The 21,287-nt window shown below is 59.9% G+C and overlaps 8 non-coding genes across 8 annotated transcripts; all 8 read left to right on the forward strand.

Annotated features, from left to right (window-relative positions):
* Nucleotides 1-1,019: 1,019 nt before the first annotated feature.
* Nucleotides 1,020-1,138, forward strand: LOC142868189 (5S ribosomal RNA). Its single transcript, XR_012917274.1, has one exon. It is a non-coding gene; the product is annotated as a 5S ribosomal RNA (ribosomal RNA).
* A 2,499-nt stretch (nucleotides 1,139-3,637) lies between these two features.
* Nucleotides 3,638-3,756, forward strand: LOC142868190 (5S ribosomal RNA). Its single transcript, XR_012917275.1, has one exon. It is a non-coding gene; the product is annotated as a 5S ribosomal RNA (ribosomal RNA).
* Nucleotides 3,757-6,260: 2,504 nt separating this feature from the next.
* On the forward strand, nucleotides 6,261-6,379 carry LOC142868191 (5S ribosomal RNA). Its single transcript, XR_012917276.1, has one exon. It is a non-coding gene; the product is annotated as a 5S ribosomal RNA (ribosomal RNA).
* Nucleotides 6,380-8,876: 2,497 nt separating this feature from the next.
* On the forward strand, nucleotides 8,877-8,995 carry LOC142868192 (5S ribosomal RNA). Its single transcript, XR_012917277.1, has one exon. It is a non-coding gene; the product is annotated as a 5S ribosomal RNA (ribosomal RNA).
* A 2,501-nt stretch (nucleotides 8,996-11,496) lies between these two features.
* On the forward strand, nucleotides 11,497-11,615 carry LOC142868193 (5S ribosomal RNA). Its single transcript, XR_012917278.1, has one exon. It is a non-coding gene; the product is annotated as a 5S ribosomal RNA (ribosomal RNA).
* A 2,501-nt stretch (nucleotides 11,616-14,116) lies between these two features.
* On the forward strand, nucleotides 14,117-14,235 carry LOC142868171 (5S ribosomal RNA). Its single transcript, XR_012917256.1, has one exon. It is a non-coding gene; the product is annotated as a 5S ribosomal RNA (ribosomal RNA).
* A 2,502-nt stretch (nucleotides 14,236-16,737) lies between these two features.
* LOC142868248 (5S ribosomal RNA) lies at nucleotides 16,738-16,856 on the forward strand. The gene has a single exon (XR_012917333.1). It is a non-coding gene; the product is annotated as a 5S ribosomal RNA (ribosomal RNA).
* A 2,501-nt stretch (nucleotides 16,857-19,357) lies between these two features.
* LOC142868194 (5S ribosomal RNA) lies at nucleotides 19,358-19,476 on the forward strand. Its single transcript, XR_012917279.1, has one exon. It is a non-coding gene; the product is annotated as a 5S ribosomal RNA (ribosomal RNA).
* The last annotated feature ends 1,811 nt before the right edge of the window (nucleotides 19,477-21,287 follow it).

A 21,287-nucleotide genomic window follows, 5' to 3' on the forward strand; every position in this document is an offset into this window, starting at 1 on the left:
TGAATCTGGTCAGGGAACTTGCCCTAAGGAGCAGACTCTGATCCGGGCGGGCTACCGGTGTCTCTGTTTGCTCGTTTCTTTCTTCCGTTTCGGGAAAGGCTTCCTTGCTGGGTGTGGAAATCTCCTATGCCTTTCCTCGCCTCTTCTGTCAGCTTTAAAATTCTCTTTCAGTTGCCACCCTCACAAACGTCTTAGGAACGTCTTTACGGTGCCTTCCTTAGTGAAATGACCCTCAATGAAGCTGGAACCAAATCTCTAATCGCCCAGTTTTAGCAAGTCCACACCCCAGGGTGGTTGGGGTCCAATCCGGCCCCGGCCAGGCCCAGGCCCCTTGGACTGGGCCACAGGAGGACACAGAGTAGGGTCCCGGCCCCCACGGTAGCGGTGCCGGCAGTTCTGCAACGGCTTGGGGGGTTTCCAGAGGTAGGAGATGGAGGGGACTGATTTCTCCAGCGCCCCCCAAAACACCCCACCCATGGCACACATCCCGAGAGACGCCCCTACACTCGCTCCCCTCCCCTATGCGCTGTGCCCCAGCCCTGGTCCGGGGCGGATAGGCGGCAGCCCACACGCAGGGCGGGGGCGCAGCTGAAAGGGGTTGTGCTGGAGGGCGGCCCCTGGGGCCAAAGGCGACCGCCCGCGCATGCGCAGTCAGCAGCGGCGCACTGGGGTTGGGGGCGGGTAGGTGAGGGAGGCGAGGCCAGGAGAGGGGGGCGGCTGGAGGTCTCCACCTTGGCGGGTCCAGCCGTGGAGGCTGGAGGCGCATCTGGTGTGTGTGTGTGTGAGTGTGTGTGTGTGTGTGTGTGTGTTGTGTGTGTGTGAAGACAGCCCCCCACCCCGCCGAGCCCACCACGCCCCGCACCCCAGTCCCGTGGAGACCTCGGGACCCGGCCAGCGAACTCAACAAGCCCGGCCCGGCCCCGAGTGGGTCAGCGCCGGCGCGGGGCCTGGGGCGGGAGGAGGCGCGGGGAAGCGCAGAGACGCTCGGCTTCTTGAGCGGGGCTGGGGCGCCCTCCGCTGTCTACGGCCACACCACCCTGAACGCGCCCGATCTCGTCTGATCTCGGAAGCTAAGCAGGGTCGGGCCTGGTTAGTACTTGGATGGGAGACCGCCTGGGAATACCGGGTGCCGTAGGCTTTTTTTTTTTTTGCCTCTTGTTCTGTCCCCATTCGGAGAGCGCGGCGGCAGTCGGGGGGGGGGTGTCACCCCCACCCTCAGCGCCCGCCGCGGTGCCTGGCGCCCCAGCCCGCTCCGTGGGGCCTCCTCTTGCCCCAAGCCGCAGCACCGCCGCCACGCGGCAGCAGGCGTGGCACCTGGACTGTCGGGTCTCAGACCAAGGGTCTGGTCTGTGGGAACCGACACGCTGGAGGAAACCTTGAGAGTCTGAGAGGGGAGGGAGTTGCAGAAGAAGGCCGGGATGTCATTTTGAGGGAGTTGTGACCAGAACTCGTCCCGTTGATTTTGGCGTTCTATGGGCTACACGTAGGAATCTTTGGTGGTGGCACCGGATGTTGGGGGATGCACAGTCACACCCAGACGTGCTCGACAGGCCTCCTTTTACTTTTCTTTTCGGAGTCATTTTTTTTTTTTTTAAAATGCCTCTTGGCCGGGCGTGCTGGCTCACACCTGTAATCCTAGCACTCTGGGAGGCCGAGGTGGGCGGATTGCTCGAGGTCAGGAGTTCGAAACCAGCCTGAGCAAGAGCGAGACCCCATCTCTACTATAAATAGAAAGAAATTAATTGGCCAACTAATAGATATAGAAAAAAATTAGCCGGGCATGGTGGCGCATGCCTGTAGTCCCAGCTACTTGGGAGGCTGAGGCAGCAGGATTGCTTGAGCCCAGGAGATTGAGGTTGCTGTGAGCTAGGCTGACGCCATGGCACTCACTCTAGCCAGGGCAACAAAGGGAGACTCTGTCTCCAAAAAAAAAAAAAAAAAAAAAACATGCCTCTTACCTCGATTATTGCATTTTCTTTTCTCTCTCTTTTCAAGCAGATTATGGGAGTACAAGTGTTAGGGTTCCATGTATTGCCCGTGCCCCCCTCCCCCCTGTTGTCTTCTTCATTTATCTCTCATGCTTTAGCAGCGTATGGTGGGGGTCCCAATGTTAAGGTCAGGTACATTGCCCTCTCCCCGCCTCCCCCCTCTGGTCAGAGCTTCAAGTGCGCCCATCCCCCAGTCGGTGCGCACCCACCCCATTCCTAATGGGTGTGGATGCCCATCCCCTCCCCCCACCCGCCCGACCCCCACCCGATGAAGGTGATTCCTCTACGTCCACTCAGGTGTCCATGGGTTCCTACCAATTTGCCGGTGAGCACGCGCACGTGGTGCTCCTGTGTCCATTCTTGGGATACTTGGCTTACTGGAACGGGTTCCAGCTCCGGCCAGGAGAACACGGGAGGTGCCCTCTCACCGCCGTTTCTCACAGCCGAATAGCACTCCGTGGTGTCCACGCGCCACATTTTATTAATCCACTCGTGGATCGATGGGCACTCGGGTCGCTTCCACATCTTTGCAATTGTGAATTGTGCCGCCACAGACACCGGAGCGCAGGTGTCTTCTGCGTAGGCTGCGGGCCTGGCTCTTCTGAATGCCGCTAGCTCGCGACCCACGGGTGAATCTGGTCAGGGAACTTGCCCTAAGGAGCAGACTCTGATCCGGGCGGGCTACCGGTGTCTCTGTTTGCTCGTTTCTTTCTTCCGTTTCGGGAAAGGCTTCCTTGCTGGGTGTGGAAATCTCCTATGCCTTTCCTCGCCTCTTCTGTCAGCTTTAAAATTCTCTTTCAGTTGCCACCCTCACAAACGTCTTAGGAACGTCTTTACGGTGCCTTCCTTAGTGAAATGACCCTCAATGAAGCTGGAACCAAATCTCTAATCGCCCAGTTTTAGCAAGTCCACACCCCAGGGTGGTTGGGGTCCAATCCGGCCCCGGCCAGGCCCAGGCCCCTTGGACTGGGCCACAGGAGGACACAGAGTAGGGTCCCGGCCCCCACGGTAGCGGTGCCGGCAGTTCTGCAACGGCTTGGGGGGTTTCCAGAGGTAGGAGATGGAGGGGACTGATTTCTCCAGCGCCCCCCAAAACACCCCACCCATGGCACACATCCCGAGAGACGCCCCTACACTCGCTCCCCTCCCCTACGCGCTGTGCCCCAGCCCTGGTCCGGGGCGGATAGGCGGCAGCCCACAGGCAGGGCGGGGGCGCAGCTGAAAGGGGTTGTGCTGGAGGGCGGCCCCTGGGGCCAAAGGCGACCGCCCGCGCATGCGCAGTCAGCAGCGGTGCACTGGGGTTGGGGGCGGGTAGGTGAGGGAGGCGAGGCCAGGAGAGGGGGGCGGCTGGAGGTCTCCACCTTGGCGGGTCCAGCCGTGGAGGCTGGAGGCGCATCTGGTGTGTGTGTGTGTGAGTGTGTGTGTGTGTGTGTGTGTGTTGTGTGTGTGTGAAGACAGCCCCCCACCCCGCCGAGCCCACCACGCCCCGCACCCCAGTCCCGTGGAGACCTCGGGACCCGGCCAGCGAACTCAACAAGCCCGGCCCGGCCCCGAGTGGGTCAGCGCCGGCGCGGGGCCTGGGGCGGGAGGAGGCGCGGGGAAGCGCAGAGACGCTCGGCTTCTTGAGCGGGGCTGGGGCGCCCTCCGCTGTCTACGGCCACACCACCCTGAACGCGCCCGATCTCGTCTGATCTCGGAAGCTAAGCAGGGTCGGGCCTGGTTAGTACTTGGATGGGAGACCGCCTGGGAATACCGGGTGCCGTAGGCTTTTTTTTTTTTTGCCTCTTGTTCTGTCCCCATTCGGAGAGCGCGGCGGCAGTCGGGGGGGGGGGGGGTGTCACCCCCACCCTCAGCGCCCGCCGCGGTGCCTGGCGCCCCAGCCCGCTCCGTGGGGCCTCCTCTTGCCCCAAGCCGCAGCACCGCCGCCACGCGGCAGCAGGCGTGGCACCTGGACTGTCGGGTCTCAGACCAAGGGTCTGGTCTGTGGGAACCGACACGCTGGAGGAAACCTTGAGAGTCTGAGAGGGGAGGGAGTTGCAGAAGAAGGCCGGGATGTCATTTTGAGGGAGTTGTGACCAGAACTCGTCCCGTTGATTTTGGCGTTCTATGGGCTACACGTAGGAATCTTTGGTGGTGGCACCGGATGTTGGGGGATGCACAGTCACACCCAGACGTGCTCGACAGGCCTCCTTTTACTTTTCTTTTCGGAGTCATTTTTTTTTTTTTTAAAATGCCTCTTGGCCGGGCGTGCTGGCTCACACCTGTAATCCTAGCACTCTGGGAGGCCGAGGTGGGCGGATTGCTCGAGGTCAGGAGTTCGAAACCAGCCTGAGCAAGAGCGAGACCCCATCTCTACTATAAATAGAAAGAAATTAATTGGCCAACTAATAGATATAGAAAAAAATTAGCCGGGCATGGTGGCGCATGCCTGTAGTCCCAGCTACTTGGGAGGCTGAGGCAGCAGGATTGCTTGAGCCCAGGAGATTGAGGTTGCTGTGAGCTAGGCTGACGCCATGGCACTCACTCTAGCCAGGGCAACAAAGGGAGACTCTGTCTCCAAAAAAAAAAAAAAAAAAAAAAACATGCCTCTTACCTCGATTATTGCATTTTCTTTTCTCTCTCTTTTCAAGCAGATTATGGGAGTACAAGTGTTAGGGTTCCATGTATTGCCCGTGCCCCCCTCCCCCCTGTTGTCTTCTTCATTTATCTCTCATGCTTTAGCAGCGTATGGTGGGGGTCCCAATGTTAAGGTCAGGTACATTGCCCTCTCCCCGCCTCCCCCCTCTGGTCAGAGCTTCAAGTGCGCCCATCCCCCAGTCGGTGCGCACCCACCCCATTCCTAATGGGTGTGGATGCCCATCCCCTCCCCCCACCCGCCCGACCCCCACCCGATGAAGGTGATTCCTCTACGTCCACTCAGGTGTCCATGGGTTCCTACCAATTTGCCGGTGAGCACGCGCACGTGGTGCTCCTGTGTCCATTCTTGGGATACTTGGCTTACTGGAACGGGTTCCAGCTCCGGCCAGGAGAACACGGGAGGTGCCCTCTCACCGCCGTTTCTCACAGCCGAATAGCACTCCGTGGTGTCCACGCGCCACATTTTATTAATCCACTCGTGGATCGATGGGCACTCGGGTCGCTTCCACATCTTTGCAATTGTGAATTGTGCCGCCACAGACACCCGAGCGCAGGTGTCTTCTGCGTAGGCTGCGGGCCTGGCTCTTCTGAATGCCGCTAGCTCGCGACCCACGGGTGAATCTGGTCAGGGAACTTGCCCTAAGGAGCAGACTCTGATCCGGGCGGGCTACCGGTGTCTCTGTTTGCTCGTTTCTTTCTTCCGTTTCGGGAAAGGCTTCCTTGCTGGGTGTGGAAATCTCCTATGCCTTTCCTCGCCTCTTCTGTCAGCTTTAAAATTCTCTTTCAGTTGCCACCCTCACAAACGTCTTAGGAACGTCTTTACGGTGCCTTCCTTAGTGAAATGACCCTCAATGAAGCTGGAACCAAATCTCTAATCGCCCAGTTTTAGCAAGTCCACACCCCAGGGTGGTTGGGGTCCAATCCGGCCCCGGCCAGGCCCAGGCCCCTTGGACTGGGCCACAGGAGGACACAGAGTAGGGTCCCGGCCCCCACGGTAGCGGTGCCGGCAGTTCTGCAACGGCTTGGGGGGTTTCCAGAGGTAGGAGATGGAGGGGACTGATTTCTCCAGCGCCCCCCAAAACACCCCACCCATGGCACACATCCCGAGAGACGCCCCTACACTCGCTCCCCTCCCCTACGCGCTGTGCCCCAGCCCTGGTCCGGGGCGGATAGGCGGCAGCCCACACGCAGGGCGGGGGCGCAGCTGAAAGGGGTTGTGCTGGAGGGCGGCCCCTGGGGCCAAAGGCGACCGCCCGCGCATGCGCAGTCAGCAGCGGTGCACTGGGGTTGGGGGCGGGTAGGTGAGGGAGGCGAGGCCAGGAGAGGGGGGCGGCTGGAGGTCTCCACCTTGGCGGGTCCAGCCGTGGAGGCTGGAGGCGCATCTGGTGTGTGTGTGTGTGAGTGTGTGTGTGTGTGTGTGTGTGTTGTGTGTGTGTGAAGACAGCCCCCCACCCCGCCGAGCCCACCACGCCCCGCACCCCAGTCCCGTGGAGACCTCGGGACCCGGCCAGCGAACTCAACAAGCCCGGCCCGGCCCCGAGTGGGTCAGCGCCGGCGCGGGGCCTGGGGCGGGAGGAGGCGCGGGGAAGCGCAGAGACGCTCGGCTTCTTGAGCGGGGCTGGGGCGCCCTCCGCTGTCTACGGCCACACCACCCTGAACGCGCCCGATCTCGTCTGATCTCGGAAGCTAAGCAGGGTCGGGCCTGGTTAGTACTTGGATGGGAGACCGCCTGGGAATACCGGGTGCCGTAGGCTTTTTTTTTTTTTGCCTCTTGTTCTGTCCCCATTCGGAGAGCGCGGCGGCAGTCGGGGGGGGGGGTGTCACCCCCACCCTCAGCGCCCGCCGCGGTGCCTGGCGCCCCAGCCCGCTCCGTGGGGCCTCCTCTTGCCCCAAGCCGCAGCACCGCCGCCACGCGGCAGCAGGCGTGGCACCTGGACTGTCGGGTCTCAGACCAAGGGTCTGGTCTGTGGGAACCGACACGCTGGAGGAAACCTTGAGAGTCTGAGAGGGGAGGGAGTTGCAGAAGAAGGCCGGGATGTCATTTTGAGGGAGTTGTGACCAGAACTCGTCCCGTTGATTTTGGCGTTCTATGGGCTACACGTAGGAATCTTTGGTGGTGGCACCGGATGTTGGGGGATGCACAGTCACACCCAGACGTGCTCGACAGGCCTCCTTTTACTTTTCTTTTCGGAGTCATTTTTTTTTTTTTTAAAATGCCTCTTGGCCGGGCGTGCTGGCTCACACCTGTAATCCTAGCACTCTGGGAGGCCGAGGTGGGCGGATTGCTCGAGGTCAGGAGTTCGAAACCAGCCTGAGCAAGAGCGAGACCCCATCTCTACTATAAATAGAAAGAAATTAATTGGCCAACTAATAGATATAGAAAAAAATTAGCCGGGCATGGTGGCGCATGCCTGTAGTCCCAGCTACTTGGGAGGCTGAGGCAGCAGGATTGCTTGAGCCCAGGAGATTGAGGTTGCTGTGATCTAGGCTGACGCCATGGCACTCACTCTAGCCAGGGCAACAAAGGGAGACTCTGTCTCCAAAAAAAAAAAAAAAAAAAAACATGCCTCTTACCTCGATTATTGCATTTTCTTTTCTCTCTCTTTTCAAGCAGATTATGGGAGTACAAGTGTTAGGGTTCCATGTATTGCCCGTGCCCCCCTCCCCCCTGTTGTCTTCTTCATTTATCTCTCATGCTTTAGCAGCGTATGGTGGGGGTCCCAATGTTAAGGTCAGGTACATTGCCCTCTCCCCGCCTCCCCCCTCTGGTCAGAGCTTCAAGTGCGCCCATCCCCCAGTCGGTGCGCACCCACCCCATTCCTAATGGGTGTGGATGCCCATCCCCTCCCCCCACCCGCCCGACCCCCACCCGATGAAGGTGATTCCTCTACGTCCACTCAGGTGTCCATGGGTTCCTACCAATTTGCCGGTGAGCACGCGCACGTGGTGCTCCTGTGTCCATTCTTGGGATACTTGGCTTACTGGAACGGGTTCCAGCTCCGGCCAGGAGAACACGGGAGGTGCCCTCTCACCGCCGTTTCTCACAGCCGAATAGCACTCCGTGGTGTCCACGCGCCACATTTTATTAATCCACTCGTGGATCGATGGGCACTCGGGTCGCTTCCACATCTTTGCAATTGTGAATTGTGCCGCCACAGACACCCGAGCGCAGGTGTCTTCTGCGTAGGCTGCGGGCCTGGCTCTTCTGAATGCCGCTAGCTCGCGACCCACGGGTGAATCTGGTCAGGGAACTTGCCCTAAGGAGCAGACTCTGATCCGGGCGGGCTACCGGTGTCTCTGTTTGCTCGTTTCTTTCTTCCGTTTCGGGAAAGGCTTCCTTGCTGGGTGTGGAAATCTCCTATGCCTTTCCTCGCCTCTTCTGTCAGCTTTAAAATTCTCTTTCAGTTGCCACCCTCACAAACGTCTTAGGAACGTCTTTACGGTGCCTTCCTTAGTGAAATGACCCTCAATGAAGCTGGAACCAAATCTCTAATCGCCCAGTTTTAGCAAGTCCACACCCCAGGGTGGTTGGGGTCCAATCCGGCCCCGGCCAGGCCCAGGCCCCTTGGACTGGGCCACAGGAGGACACAGAGTAGGGTCCCGGCCCCCACGGTAGCGGTGCCGGCAGTTCTGCAACGGCTTGGGGGGTTTCCAGAGGTAGGAGATGGAGGGGACTGATTTCTCCAGCGCCCCCCAAAACACCCCACCCATGGCACACATCCCGAGAGACGCCCCTACACTCGCTCCCCTCCCCTATGCGCTGTGCCCCAGCCCTGGTCCGGGGCGGATAGGCGGCAGCCCACACGCAGGGCGGGGGCGCAGCTGAAAGGGGTTGTGCTGGAGGGCGGCCCCTGGGGCCAAAGGCGACCGCCCGCGCATGCGCAGTCAGCAGCGGCGCACTGGGGTTGGGGGCGGGTAGGTGAGGGAGGCGAGGCCAGGAGAGGGGGGCGGCTGGAGGTCTCCACCTTGGCGGGTCCAGCCGTGGAGGCTGGAGGCGCATCTGGTGTGTGTGTGTGTGAGTGTGTGTGTGTGTGTGTGTGTTGTGTGTGTGTGAAGACAGCCCCCCACCCCGCCGAGCCCACCACGCCCCGCACCCCAGTCCCGTGGAGACCTCGGGACCCGGCCAGCGAACTCAACAAGCCCGGCCCGGCCCCGAGTGGGTCAGCGCCGGCGCGGGGCCTGGGGCGGGAGGAGGCGCGGGGAAGCGCAGAGACGCTCGGCTTCTTGAGCGGGGCTGGGGCGCCCTCCGCTGTCTACGGCCACACCACCCTGAACGCGCCCGATCTCGTCTGATCTCGGAAGCTAAGCAGGGTCGGGCCTGGTTAGTACTTGGATGGGAGACCGCCTGGGAATACCGGGTGCCGTAGGCTTTTTTTTTTTTTGCCTCTTGTTCTGTCCCCATTCGGAGAGCGCGGCGGCAGTCGGGGGGGGGGGGTGTCACCCCCACCCTCAGCGCCCGCCGCGGTGCCTGGCGCCCCAGCCCGCTCCGTGGGGCCTCCTCTTGCCCCAAGCCGCAGCACCGCCGCCACGCGGCAGCAGGCGTGGCACCTGGACTGTCGGGTCTCAGACCAAGGGTCTGGTCTGTGGGAACCGACACGCTGGAGGAAACCTTGAGAGTCTGAGAGGGGAGGGAGTTGCAGAAGAAGGCCGGGATGTCATTTTGAGGGAGTTGTGACCAGAACTCGTCCCGTTGATTTTGGCGTTCTATGGGCTACACGTAGGAATCTTTGGTGGTGGCACCGGATGTTGGGGGATGCACAGTCACACCCAGACGTGCTCGACAGGCCTCCTTTTACTTTTCTTTTCGGAGTCATTTTTTTTTTTTTTAAAATGCCTCTTGGCCGGGCGTGCTGGCTCACACCTGTAATCCTAGCACTCTGGGAGGCCGAGGTGGGCGGATTGCTCGAGGTCAGGAGTTCGAAACCAGCCTGAGCAAGAGCGAGACCCCATCTCTACTATAAATAGAAAGAAATTAATTGGCCAACTAATAGATATAGAAAAAAATTAGCCGGGCATGGTGGCGCATGCCTGTAGTCCCAGCTACTTGGGAGGCTGAGGCAGCAGGATTGCTTGAGCCCAGGAGATTGAGGTTGCTGTGAGCTAGGCTGACGCCATGGCACTCACTCTAGCCAGGGCAACAAAGGGAGACTCTGTCTCCAAAAAAAAAAAAAAAAAAAAAACATGCCTCTTACCTCGATTATTGCATTTTCTTTTCTCTCTCTTTTCAAGCAGATTATGGGAGTACAAGTGTTAGGGTTCCATGTATTGCCCGTGCCCCCCTCCCCCCTGTTGTCTTCTTCATTTATCTCTCATGCTTTAGCAGCGTATGGTGGGGGTCCCAATGTTAAGGTCAGGTACATTGCCCTCTCCCCGCCTCCCCCCTCTGGTCAGAGCTTCAAGTGCGCCCATCCCCCAGTCGGTGCGCACCCACCCCATTCCTAATGGGTGTGGATGCCCATCCCCTCCCCCCACCCGCCCGACCCCCACCCGATGAAGGTGATTCCTCTACGTCCACTCAGGTGTCCATGGGTTCCTACCAATTTGCCGGTGAGCACGCGCACGTGGTGCTCCTGTGTCCATTCTTGGGATACTTGGCTTACTGGAACGGGTTCCAGCTCCGGCCAGGAGAACACGGGAGGTGCCCTCTCACCGCCGTTTCTCACAGCCGAATAGCACTCCGTGGTGTCCACGCGCCACATTTTATTAATCCACTCGTGGATCGATGGGCACTCGGGTCGCTTCCACATCTTTGCAATTGTGAATTGTGCCGCCACAGACACCCGAGCGCAGGTGTCTTCTGCGTAGGCTGCGGGCCTGGCTCTTCTGAATGCCGCTAGCTCGCGACCCACGGGTGAATCTGGTCAGGGAACTTGCCCTAAGGAGCAGACTCTGATCCGGGCGGGCTACCGGTGTCTCTGTTTGCTCGTTTCTTTCTTCCGTTTCGGGAAAGGCTTCCTTGCTGGGTGTGGAAATCTCCTATGCCTTTCCTCGCCTCTTCTGTCAGCTTTAAAATTCTCTTTCAGTTGCCACCCTCACAAACGTCTTAGGAACGTCTTTACGGTGCCTTCCTTAGTGAAATGACCCTCAATGAAGCTGGAACCAAATCTCTAATCGCCCAGTTTTAGCAAGTCCACACCCCAGGGTGGTTGGGGTCCAATCCGGCCCCGGCCAGGCCCAGGCCCCTTGGACTGGGCCACAGGAGGACACAGAGTAGGGTCCCGGCCCCCACGGTAGCGGTGCCGGCAGTTCTGCAACGGCTTGGGGGGTTTCCAGAGGTAGGAGATGGAGGGGACTGATTTCTCCAGCGCCCCCCAAAACACCCCACCCATGGCACACATCCCGAGAGACGCCCCTACACTCGCTCCCCTCCCCTATGCGCTGTGCCCCAGCCCTGGTCCGGGGCGGATAGGCGGCAGCCCACACGCAGGGCGGGGGCGCAGCTGAAAGGGGTTGTGCTGGAGGGCGGCCCCTGGGGCCAAAGGCGACCGCCCGCGCATGCGCAGTCAGCAGCGGCGCACTGGGGTTGGGGGCGGGTAGGTGAGGGAGGCGAGGCCAGGAGAGGGGGGCGGCTGGAGGTCTCCACCTTGGCGGGTCCAGCCGTGGAGGCTGGAGGCGCATCTGGTGTGTGTGTGTGTGAGTGTGTGTGTGTGTGTGTGTGTGTTGTGTGTGTGTGAAGACAGCCCCCCACCCCGCCGAGCCAACCACGCCCCGCACCCCAGTCCCGTGGAGACCTCGGGACCCGGCCAGCGAACTCAACAAGCCCGGCCCGGCCCCGAGTGGGTCAGCGCCGGCGCGGGGCCTGGGGCGGGAGGAGGCGCGGGGAAGCGCAGAGACGCTCGGCTTCTTGAGCGGGGCTGGGGCGCCCTCCGCTGTCTACGGCCACACCACCCTGAACGCGCCCGATCTCGTCTGATCTCGGAAGCTAAGCAGGGTCGGGCCTGGTTAGTACTTGGATGGGAGACCGCCTGGGAATACCGGGTGCCGTAGGCTTTTTTTTTTTTTGCCTCTTGTTCTGTCCCCATTCGGAGAGCGCGGCGGCAGTCGGGGGGGGGGGTGTCACCCCCACCCTCAGCGCCCGCCGCGGTGCCTGGCGCCCCAGCCCGCTCCGTGGGGCCTCCTCTTGCCCCAAGCCGCAGCACCGCCGCCACGCGGCAGCAGGCGTGGCACCTGGACTGTCGGGTCTCAGACCAAGGGTCTGGTCTGTGGGAACCGACACGCTGGAGGAAACCTTGAGAGTCTGAGAGGGGAGGGAGTTGCAGAAGAAGGCCGGGATGTCATTTTGAGGGAGTTGTGACCAGAACTCGTCCCGTTGATTTTGGCGTTCTATGGGCTACACGTAGGAATCTTTGGTGGTGGCACCGGATGTTGGGGGATGCACAGTCACACCCAGACGTGCTCGACAGGCCTCCTTTTACTTTTCTTTTCGGAGTCATTTTTTTTTTTTTTTAAATGCCTCTTGGCCGGGCGTGCTGGCTCACACCTGTAATCCTAGCACTCTGGGAGGCCGAGGTGGGCGGATTGCTCGAGGTCAGGAGTTCGAAACCAGCCTGAGCAAGAGCGAGACCCCATCTCTACTATAAATAGAAAGAAATTAATTGGCCAACTAATAGATATAGAAAAAAATTAGCCGGGCATGGTGGCGCATGCCTGTAGTCCCAGCTACTTGGGAGGCTGAGGCAGCAGGATTGCTTGAGCCCAGGAGATTGAGGTTGCTGTGATCTAGGCTGACGCCATGGCACTCACTCTAGCCAGGGCAACAAAGGGAGACTCTGTCTCCAAAAAAAAAAAAAAAAAAAAAAACATGCCTCTTACCTCGATTATTGCATTTTCTTTTCTCTCTCTTTTCAAGCAGATTATGGGAGTACAAGTGTTAGGGTTCCATGTATTGCCCGTGCCCCCCTCCCCCCTGTTGTCTTCTTCATTTATCTCTCATGCTTTAGCAGCGTATGGTGGGGGTCCCAATGTTAAGGTCAGGTACATTGCCCTCTCCCCGCCTCCCCCCTCTGGTCAGAGCTTCAAGTGCGCCCATCCCCCAGTCGGTGCGCACCCACCCCATTCCTAATGGGTGTGGATGCCCATCCCCTCCCCCCACCCGCCCGACCCCCACCCGATGAAGGTGATTCCTCTACGTCCACTCAGGTGTCCATGGGTTCCTACCAATTTGCCGGTGAGCACGCGCACGTGGTGCTCCTGGGTCCATTCTTGGGATACTTGGCTTACTGGAACGGGTTCCAGCTCCGGCCAGGAGAACACGGGAGGTGCCCTCTCACCGCCGTTTCTCACAGCCGAATAGCACTCCGTGGTGTCCACGCGCCACATTTTATTAATCCACTCGTGGATCGATGGGCACTCGGGTCGCTTCCACATCTTTGCAATTGTGAATTGTGCCGCCACAGACACCCGAGCGCAGGTGTCTTCTGCGTAGGCTGCGGGCCTGGCTCTTCTGAATGCCGCTAGCTCGCGACCCACGGGTGAATCTGGTCAGGGAACTTGCCCTAAGGAGCAGACTCTGATCCGGGCGGGCTACCGGTGTCTCTGTTTGCTCGTTTCTTTCTTCCGTTTCGGGAAAGGCTTCCTTGCTGGGTGTGGAAATCTCCTATGCCTTTCCTCGCCTCTTCTGTCAGCTTTAAAATTCTCTTTCAGTTGCCACCCTCACAAACGTCTTAGGAACGTCTTTACGGTGCCTTCCTTAGTGAAATGACCCTCAATGAAGCTGGAACCAAATCTCTAATCGCCCAGTTTTAGCAAGTCCACACCCCAGGGTGGTTGGGGTCCAATCCGGCCCCGGCCAGGCCCAGGCCCCTTGGACTGGGCCACAGGAGGACACAGAGTAGGGTCCCGGCCCCCACGGTAGCGGTGCCGGCAGTTCTGCAACGGCTTGGGGGGTTTCCAGAGGTAGGAGATGGAGGGGACTGATTTCTCCAGCGCCCCCCAAAACACCCCACCCATGGCACACATCCCGAGAGACGCCCCTACACTCGCTCCCCTCCCCTATGCGCTGTGCCCCAGCCCTGGTCCGGGGCGGATAGGCGGCAGCCCACACGCAGGGCGGGGGCGCAGCTGAAAGGGGTTGTGCTGGAGGGCGGCCCCTGGGGCCAAAGGCGACCGCCCGCGCATGCGCAGTCAGCAGCGGCGCACTGGGGTTGGGGGCGGGTAGGTGAGGGAGGCGAGGCCAGGAGAGGGGGGCGGCTGGAGGTCTCCACCTTGGCGGGTCCAGCCGTGGAGGCTGGAGGCGCATCTGGTGTGTGTGTGTGTGAGTGTGTGTGTGTGTGTGTGTGTGTTGTGTGTGTGTGAAGACAGCCCCCCACCCCGCCGAGCCCACCACGCCCCGCACCCCAGTCCCGTGGAGACCTCGGGACCCGGCCAGCGAACTCAACAAGCCCGGCCCGGCCCCGAGTGGGTCAGCGCCGGCGCGGGGCCTGGGGCGGGAGGAGGCGGCGGGAAGCGCAGAGAGGCTCGGCTTCTTGAGCGGGGCAGGCGCGCCCTCCGCCGTCTACGGCCATACCACCCTGAACGCGCCCGATCTCGTCTGATCTCGGAAGCTAAGCAGGGTCGGGCCTGGTTAGTACTTGGATGGGAGACCGCCTGGGAATACCGGGTGCCGTAGGCTTTTTTTTTTTTTGCCTCTTGTTCTGTCCCCATTCGGAGAGCGCGGCGGCAGTCGGGGGGGGGGGGTGTCACCCCCACCCTCAGCGCCCGCCGCGGTGCCTGGCGCCCCAGCCCGCTCCGTGGGGCCTCCTCTTGCCCCAAGCCGCAGCACCGCCGCCACGCGGCAGCAGGCGTGGCACCTGGACTGTCGGGTCTCAGACCAAGGGTCTGGTCTGTGGGAACCGACACGCTGGAGGAAACCTTGAGAGTCTGAGAGGGGAGGGAGTTGCAGAAGAAGGCCGGGATGTCATTTTGAGGGAGTTGTGACCAGAACTCGTCCCGTTGATTTTGGCGTTCTATGGGCTACACGTAGGAATCTTTGGTGGTGGCACCGGATGTTGGGGGATGCACAGTCACACCCAGACGTGCTCGACAGGCCTCCTTTTACTTTTCTTTTCGGAGTCATTTTTTTTTTTTTTAAAATGCCTCTTGGCCGGGCGTGCTGGCTCACACCTGTAATCCTAGCACTCTGGGAGGCCGAGGTGGGCGGATTGCTCGAGGTCAGGAGTTCGAAACCAGCCTGAGCAAGAGCGAGACCCCATCTCTACTATAAATAGAAAGAAATTAATTGGCCAACTAATAGATATAGAAAAAAATTAGCCGGGCATGGTGGCGCATGCCTGTAGTCCCAGCTACTTGGGAGGCTGAGGCAGCAGGATTGCTTGAGCCCAGGAGATTGAGGTTGCTGTGATCTAGGCTGACGCCATGGCACTCACTCTAGCCAGGGCAACAAAGGGAGACTCTGTCTCCAAAAAAAAAAAAAAAAAAAAAAACATGCCTCTTACCTCGATTATTGCATTTTCTTTTCTCTCTCTTTTCAAGCAGATTATGGGAGTACAAGTGTTAGGGTTCCATGTATTGCCCGTGCCCCCCTCCCCCCTGTTGTCTTCTTCATTTATCTCTCATGCTTTAGCAGCGTATGGTGGGGGTCCCAATGTTAAGGTCAGGTACATTGCCCTCTCCCCGCCTCCCCCCTCTGGTCAGAGCTTCAAGTGCGCCCATCCCCCAGTCGGTGCGCACCCACCCCATTCCTAATGGGTGTGGATGCCCATCCCCTCCCCCCACCCGCCCGACCCCCACCCGATGAAGGTGATTCCTCTACGTCCACTCAGGTGTCCATGGGTTCCTACCAATTTGCCGGTGAGCACGCGCACGTGGTGCTCCTGGGTCCATTCTTGGGATACTTGGCTTACTGGAACGGGTTCCAGCTCCGGCCAGGAGAACACGGGAGGTGCCCTCTCACCGCCGTTTCTCACAGCCGAATAGCACTCCGTGGTGTCCACGCGCCACATTTTATTAATCCACTCGTGGATCGATGGGCACTCGGGTCGCTTCCACATCTTTGCAATTGTGAATTGTGCCGCCACAGACACCCGAGCGCAGGTGTCTTCTGCGTAGGCTGCGGGCCTGGCTCTTCTGAATGCCGCTAGCTCGCGACCCACGGGTGAATCTGGTCAGGGAACTTGCCCTAAGGAGCAGACTCTGATCCGGGCGGGCTACCGGTGTCTCTGTTTGCTCGTTTCTTTCTTCCGTTTCGGGAAAGGCTTCCTTGCTGGGTGTGGAAATCTCCTATGCCTTTCCTCGCCTCTTCTGTCAGCTTTAAAATTCTCTTTCAGTTGCCACCCTCACAAACGTCTTAGGAACGTCTTTACGGTGCCTTCCTTAGTGAAATGACCCTCAATGAAGCTGGAACCAAATCTCTAATCGCCCAGTTTTAGCAAGTCCACACCCCAGGGTGGTTGGGGTCCAATCCGGCCCCGGCCAGGCCCAGGCCCCTTGGACTGGGCCACAGGAGGACACAGAGTAGGGTCCCGGCCCCCACGGTAGCGGTGCCGGCAGTTCTGCAACGGCTTGGGGGGTTTCCAGAGGTAGGAGATGGAGGGGACTGATTTCTCCAGCGCCCCCCAAAACACCCCACCCATGGCACACATCCCGAGAGACGCCCCTACACTCGCTCCCCTCCCCTATGCGCTGTGCCCCAGCCCTGGTCCGGGGCGGATAGGCGGCAGCCCACACGCAGGGCGGGGGCGCAGCTGAAAGGGGTTGTGCTGGAGGGCGGCCCCTGGGGCCAAAGGCGACCGCCCGCGCATGCGCAGTCAGCAGCGGCGCACTGGGGTTGGGGGCGGGTAGGTGAGGGAGGCGAGGCCAGGAGAGGGGGGCGGCTGGAGGTCTCCACCTTGGCGGGTCCAGCCGTGGAGGCTGGAGGCGCATCTGGTGTGTGTGTGTGTGAGTGTGTGTGTGTGTGTGTGTGTGTTGTGTGTGTGTGAAGACAGCCCCCCACCCCGCCGAGCCCACCACGCCCCGCACCCCAGTCCCGTGGAGACCTCGGGACCCGGCCAGCGAACTCAACAAGCCCGGCCCGGCCCCGAGTGGGTCAGCGCCGGCGCGGGGCCTGGGGCGGGAGGAGGCGGCGGGAAGCGCAGAGAGGCTCGGCTTCTTGAGCGGGGCAGGCGCGCCCTCCGCCGTCTACGGCCATACCACCCTGAACGCGCCCGATCTCGTCTGATCTCGGAAGCTAAGCAGGGTCGGGCCTGGTTAGTACTTGGATGGGAGACCGCCTGGGAATACCGGGTGCCGTAGGCTTTTTTTTTTTTTGCCTCTTGTTCTGTCCCCATTCGGAGAGCGCGGCGGCAGTCGGGGGGGGGGGTGTCACCCCCACCCTCAGCGCCCGCCGCGGTGCCTGGCGCCCCAGCCCGCTCCGTGGGGCCTCCTCTTGCCCCAAGCCGCAGCACCGCCGCCACGCGGCAGCAGGCGTGGCACCTGGACTGTCGGGTCTCAGACCAAGGGTCTGGTCTGTGGGAACCGACACGCTGGAGGAAACCTTGAGAGTCTGAGAGGGGAGGGAGTTGCAGAAGAAGGCCGGGATGTCATTTTGAGGGAGTTGTGACCAGAACTCGTCCCGTTGATTTTGGCGTTCTATGGGCTACACGTAGGAATCTTTGGTGGTGGCACCGGATGTTGGGGGATGCACAGTCACACCCAGACGTGCTCGACAGGCCTCCTTTTACTTTTCTTTTCGGAGTCATTTTTTTTTTTTTTAAAATGCCTCTTGGCCGGGCGTGCTGGCTCACACCTGTAATCCTAGCACTCTGGGAGGCCGAGGTGGGCGGATTGCTCGAGGTCAGGAGTTCGAAACCAGCCTGAGCAAGAGCGAGACCCCATCTCTACTATAAATAGAAAGAAATTAATTGGCCAACTAATAGATATAGAAAAAAATTAGCCGGGCATGGTGGCGCATGCCTGTAGTCCCAGCTACTTGGGAGGCTGAGGCAGCAGGATTGCTTGAGCCCAGGAGATTGAGGTTGCTGTGATCTAGGCTGACGCCATGGCACTCACTCTAGCCAGGGCAACAAAGGGAGACTCTGTCTCCAAAAAAAAAAAAAAAAAAAAAAACATGCCTCTTACCTCGATTATTGCATTTTCTTTTCTCTCTCTTTTCAAGCAGATTATGGGAGTACAAGTGTTAGGGTTCCATGTATTGCCCGTGCCCCCCTCCCCCCTGTTGTCTTCTTCATTTATCTCTCATGCTTTAGCAGCGTATGGTGGGGGTCCCAATGTTAAGGTCAGGTACATTGCCCTCTCCCCGCCTCCCCCCTCTGGTCAGAGCTTCAAGTGCGCCCATCCCCCAGTCGGTGCGCACCCACCCCATTCCTAATGGGTGTGGATGCCCATCCCCTCCCCCCACCCGCCCGACCCCCACCCGATGAAGGTGATTCCTCTACGTCCACTCAGGTGTCCATGGGTTCCTACCAATTTGCCGGTGAGCACGCGCACGTGGTGCTCCTGGGTCCATTCTTGGGATACTTGGCTTACTGGAACGGGTTCCAGCTCCGGCCAGGAGAACACGGGAGGTGCCCTCTCACCGCCGTTTCTCACAGCCGAATAGCACTCCGTGGTGTCCACGCGCCACATTTTATTAATCCACTCGTGGATCGATGGGCACTCGGGTCGCTTCCACATCTTTGCAATTGTGAATTGTGCCGCCACAGACACCCGAGCGCAGGTGTCTTCTGCGTAGGCTGCGGGCCTGGCTCTTCTGAATGCCGCTAGCTCGCGACCCACGGGTGAATCTGGTCAGGGAACTTGCCCTAAGGAGCAGACTCTGATCCGGGCGGGCTACCGGTGTCTCTGTTTGCTCGTTTCTTTCTTCCGTTTCGGGAAAGGCTTCCTTGCTGGGTGTGGAAATCTCCTATGCCTTTCCTCGCCTCTTCTGTCAGCTTTAAAATTCTCTTTCAGTTGCCACCCTCACAAACGTCTTAGGAACGTCTTTACGGTGCCTTCCTTAGTGAAATGACCCTCAATGAAGCTGGAACCAAATCTCTAATCGCCCAGTTTTAGCAAGTCCACACCCCAGGGTGGTTGGGGTCCAATCCGGCCCCGGCCAGGCCCAGGCCCCTTGGACTGGGCCACAGGAGGACACAGAGTAGGGTCCCGGCCCCCACGGTAGCGGTGCCGGCAGTTCTGCAACGGCTTGGGGGGTTTCCAGAGGTAGGAGATGGAGGGGACTGATTTCTCCAGCGCCCCCCAAAACACCCCACCCATGGCACACATCCCGAGAGACGCCCCTACACTCGCTCCCCTCCCCTATGCGCTGTGCCCCAGCCCTGGTCCGGGGCGGATAGGCGGCAGCCCACACGCAGGGCGGGGGCGCAGCTGAAAGGGGTTGTGCTGGAGGGCGGCCCCTGGGGCCAAAGGCGACCGCCCGCGCATGCGCAGTCAGCAGCGGCGCACTGGGGTTGGGGGCGGGTAGGTGAGGGAGGCGAGGCCAGGAGAGGGGGGCGGCTGGAGGTCTCCACCTTGGCGGGTCCAGCCGTGGAGGCTGGAGGCGCATCTGGTGTGTGTGTGTGTGAGTGTGTGTGTGTGTGTGTGTGTGTTGTGTGTGTGTGAAGACAGCCCCCCACCCCGCCGAGCCCACCACGCCCCGCACCCCAGTCCCGTGGAGACCTCGGGACCCGGCCAGCGAACTCAACAAGCCCGGCCCGGCCCCGAGTGGGTCAGCGCCGGCGCGGGGCCTGGGGCGGGAGGAGGCGCGGGGAAGCGCAGAGACGCTCGGCTTCTTGAGCGGGGCTGGGGCGCCCTCCGCTGTCTACGGCCACACCACCCTGAACGCGCCCGATCTCGTCTGATCTCGGAAGCTAAGCAGGGTCGGGCCTGGTTAGTACTTGGATGGGAGACCGCCTGGGAATACCGGGTGCCGTAGGCTTTTTTTTTTTTGCCTCTTGTTCTGTCCCCATTCGGAGAGCGCGGCGGCAGTCGGGGGGGGGGGGGGTGTCACCCCCACCCTCAGCGCCCGCCGCGGTGCCTGGCGCCCCAGCCCGCTCCGTGGGGCCTCCTCTTGCCCCAAGCCGCAGCACCGCCGCCACGCGGCAGCAGGCGTGGCACCTGGACTGTCGGGTCTCAGACCAAGGGTCTGGTCTGTGGGAACCGACACGCTGGAGGAAACCTTGAGAGTCTGAGAGGGGAGGGAGTTGCAGAAGAAGGCCGGGATGTCATTTTGAGGGAGTTGTGACCAGAACTCGTCCCGTTGATTTTGGCGTTCTATGGGCTACACGTAGGAATCTTTGGTGGTGGCACCGGATGTTGGGGGATGCACAGTCACACCCAGACGTGCTCGACAGGCCTCCTTTTACTTTTCTTTTCGGAGTCATTTTTTTTTTTTTTTAAATGCCTCTTGGCCGGGCGTGCTGGCTCACACCTGTAATCCTAGCACTCTGGGAGGCCGAGGTGGGCGGATTGCTCGAGGTCAGGAGTTCGAAACCAGCCTGAGCAAGAGCGAGACCCCATCTCTACTATAAATAGAAAGAAATTAATTGGCCAACTAATAGATATAGAAAAAAATTAGCCGGGCATGGTGGCGCATGCCTGTAGTCCCAGCTACTTGGGAGGCTGAGGCAGCAGGATTGCTTGAGCCCAGGAGATTGAGGTTGCTGTGATCTAGGCTGACGCCATGGCACTCACTCTAGCCAGGGCAACAAAGGGAGACTCTGTCTCCAAAAAAAAAAAAAAAAAAAAAAACATGCCTCTTACCTCGATTATTGCATTTTCTTTTCTCTCTCTTTTCAAGCAGATTATGGGAGTACAAGTGTTAGGGTTCCATGTATTGCCCGTGCCCCCCTCCCCCCTGTTGTCTTCTTCATTTATCTCTCATGCTTTAGCAGCGTATGGTGGGGGTCCCAATGTTAAGGTCAGGTACATTGCCCTCTCCCCGCCTCCCCCCTCTGGTCAGAGCTTCAAGTGCGCCCATCCCCCAGTCGGTGCGCACCCACCCCATTCCTAATGGGTGTGGATGCCCATCCCCTCCCCCCACCCGCCCGACCCCCACCCGATGAAGGTGATTCCTCTACGTCCACTCAGGTGTCCATGGGTTCCTACCAATTTGCCGGTGAGCACGCGCACGTGGTGCTCCTGTGTCCATTCTTGGGATACTTGGCTTACTGGAACGGGTTCCAGCTCCGGCCAGGAGAACACGGGAGGTGCCCTCTCACCGCCGTTTCTCACAGCCGAATAGCACTCCGTGGTGTCCACGCGCCACATTTTATTAATCCACTCGTGGATCGATGGGCACTCGGGTCGCTTCCACATCTTTGCAATTGTGAATTGTGCCGCCACAGACACCCGAGCGCAGGTGTCTTCTGCGTAGGCTGCGGGCCTGGCTCTTCTGAATGCCGCTAGCTCGCGACCCACGGGTGAATCTGGTCAGGGAACTTGCCCTAAGGAGCAGACTCTGATCCGGGCGGGCTACCGGTGTCTCTGTTTGCTCGTTTCTTTCTTCCGTTTCGGGAAAGGCTTCCTTGCTGGGTGTGGAAATCTCCTATGCCTTTCCTCGCCTCTTCTGTCAGCTTTAAAATTCTCTTTCAGTTGCCACCCTCACAAACGTCTTAGGAACGTCTTTACGGTGCCTTCCTTAGTGAAATGACCCTCAATGAAGCTGGAACCAAATCTCTAATCGCCCAGTTTTAGCAAGTCCACACCCCAGGGTGGTTGGGGTCCAATCCGGCCCCGGCCAGGCCCAGG

Source organism: Microcebus murinus, unplaced genomic scaffold (assembly GCF_040939455.1).
Source record: "Microcebus murinus isolate Inina unplaced genomic scaffold, M.murinus_Inina_mat1.0 scaf028_hap2_Mmur4.0, whole genome shotgun sequence".
NCBI lineage: Eukaryota > Metazoa > Chordata > Mammalia > Primates > Cheirogaleidae > Microcebus > Microcebus murinus.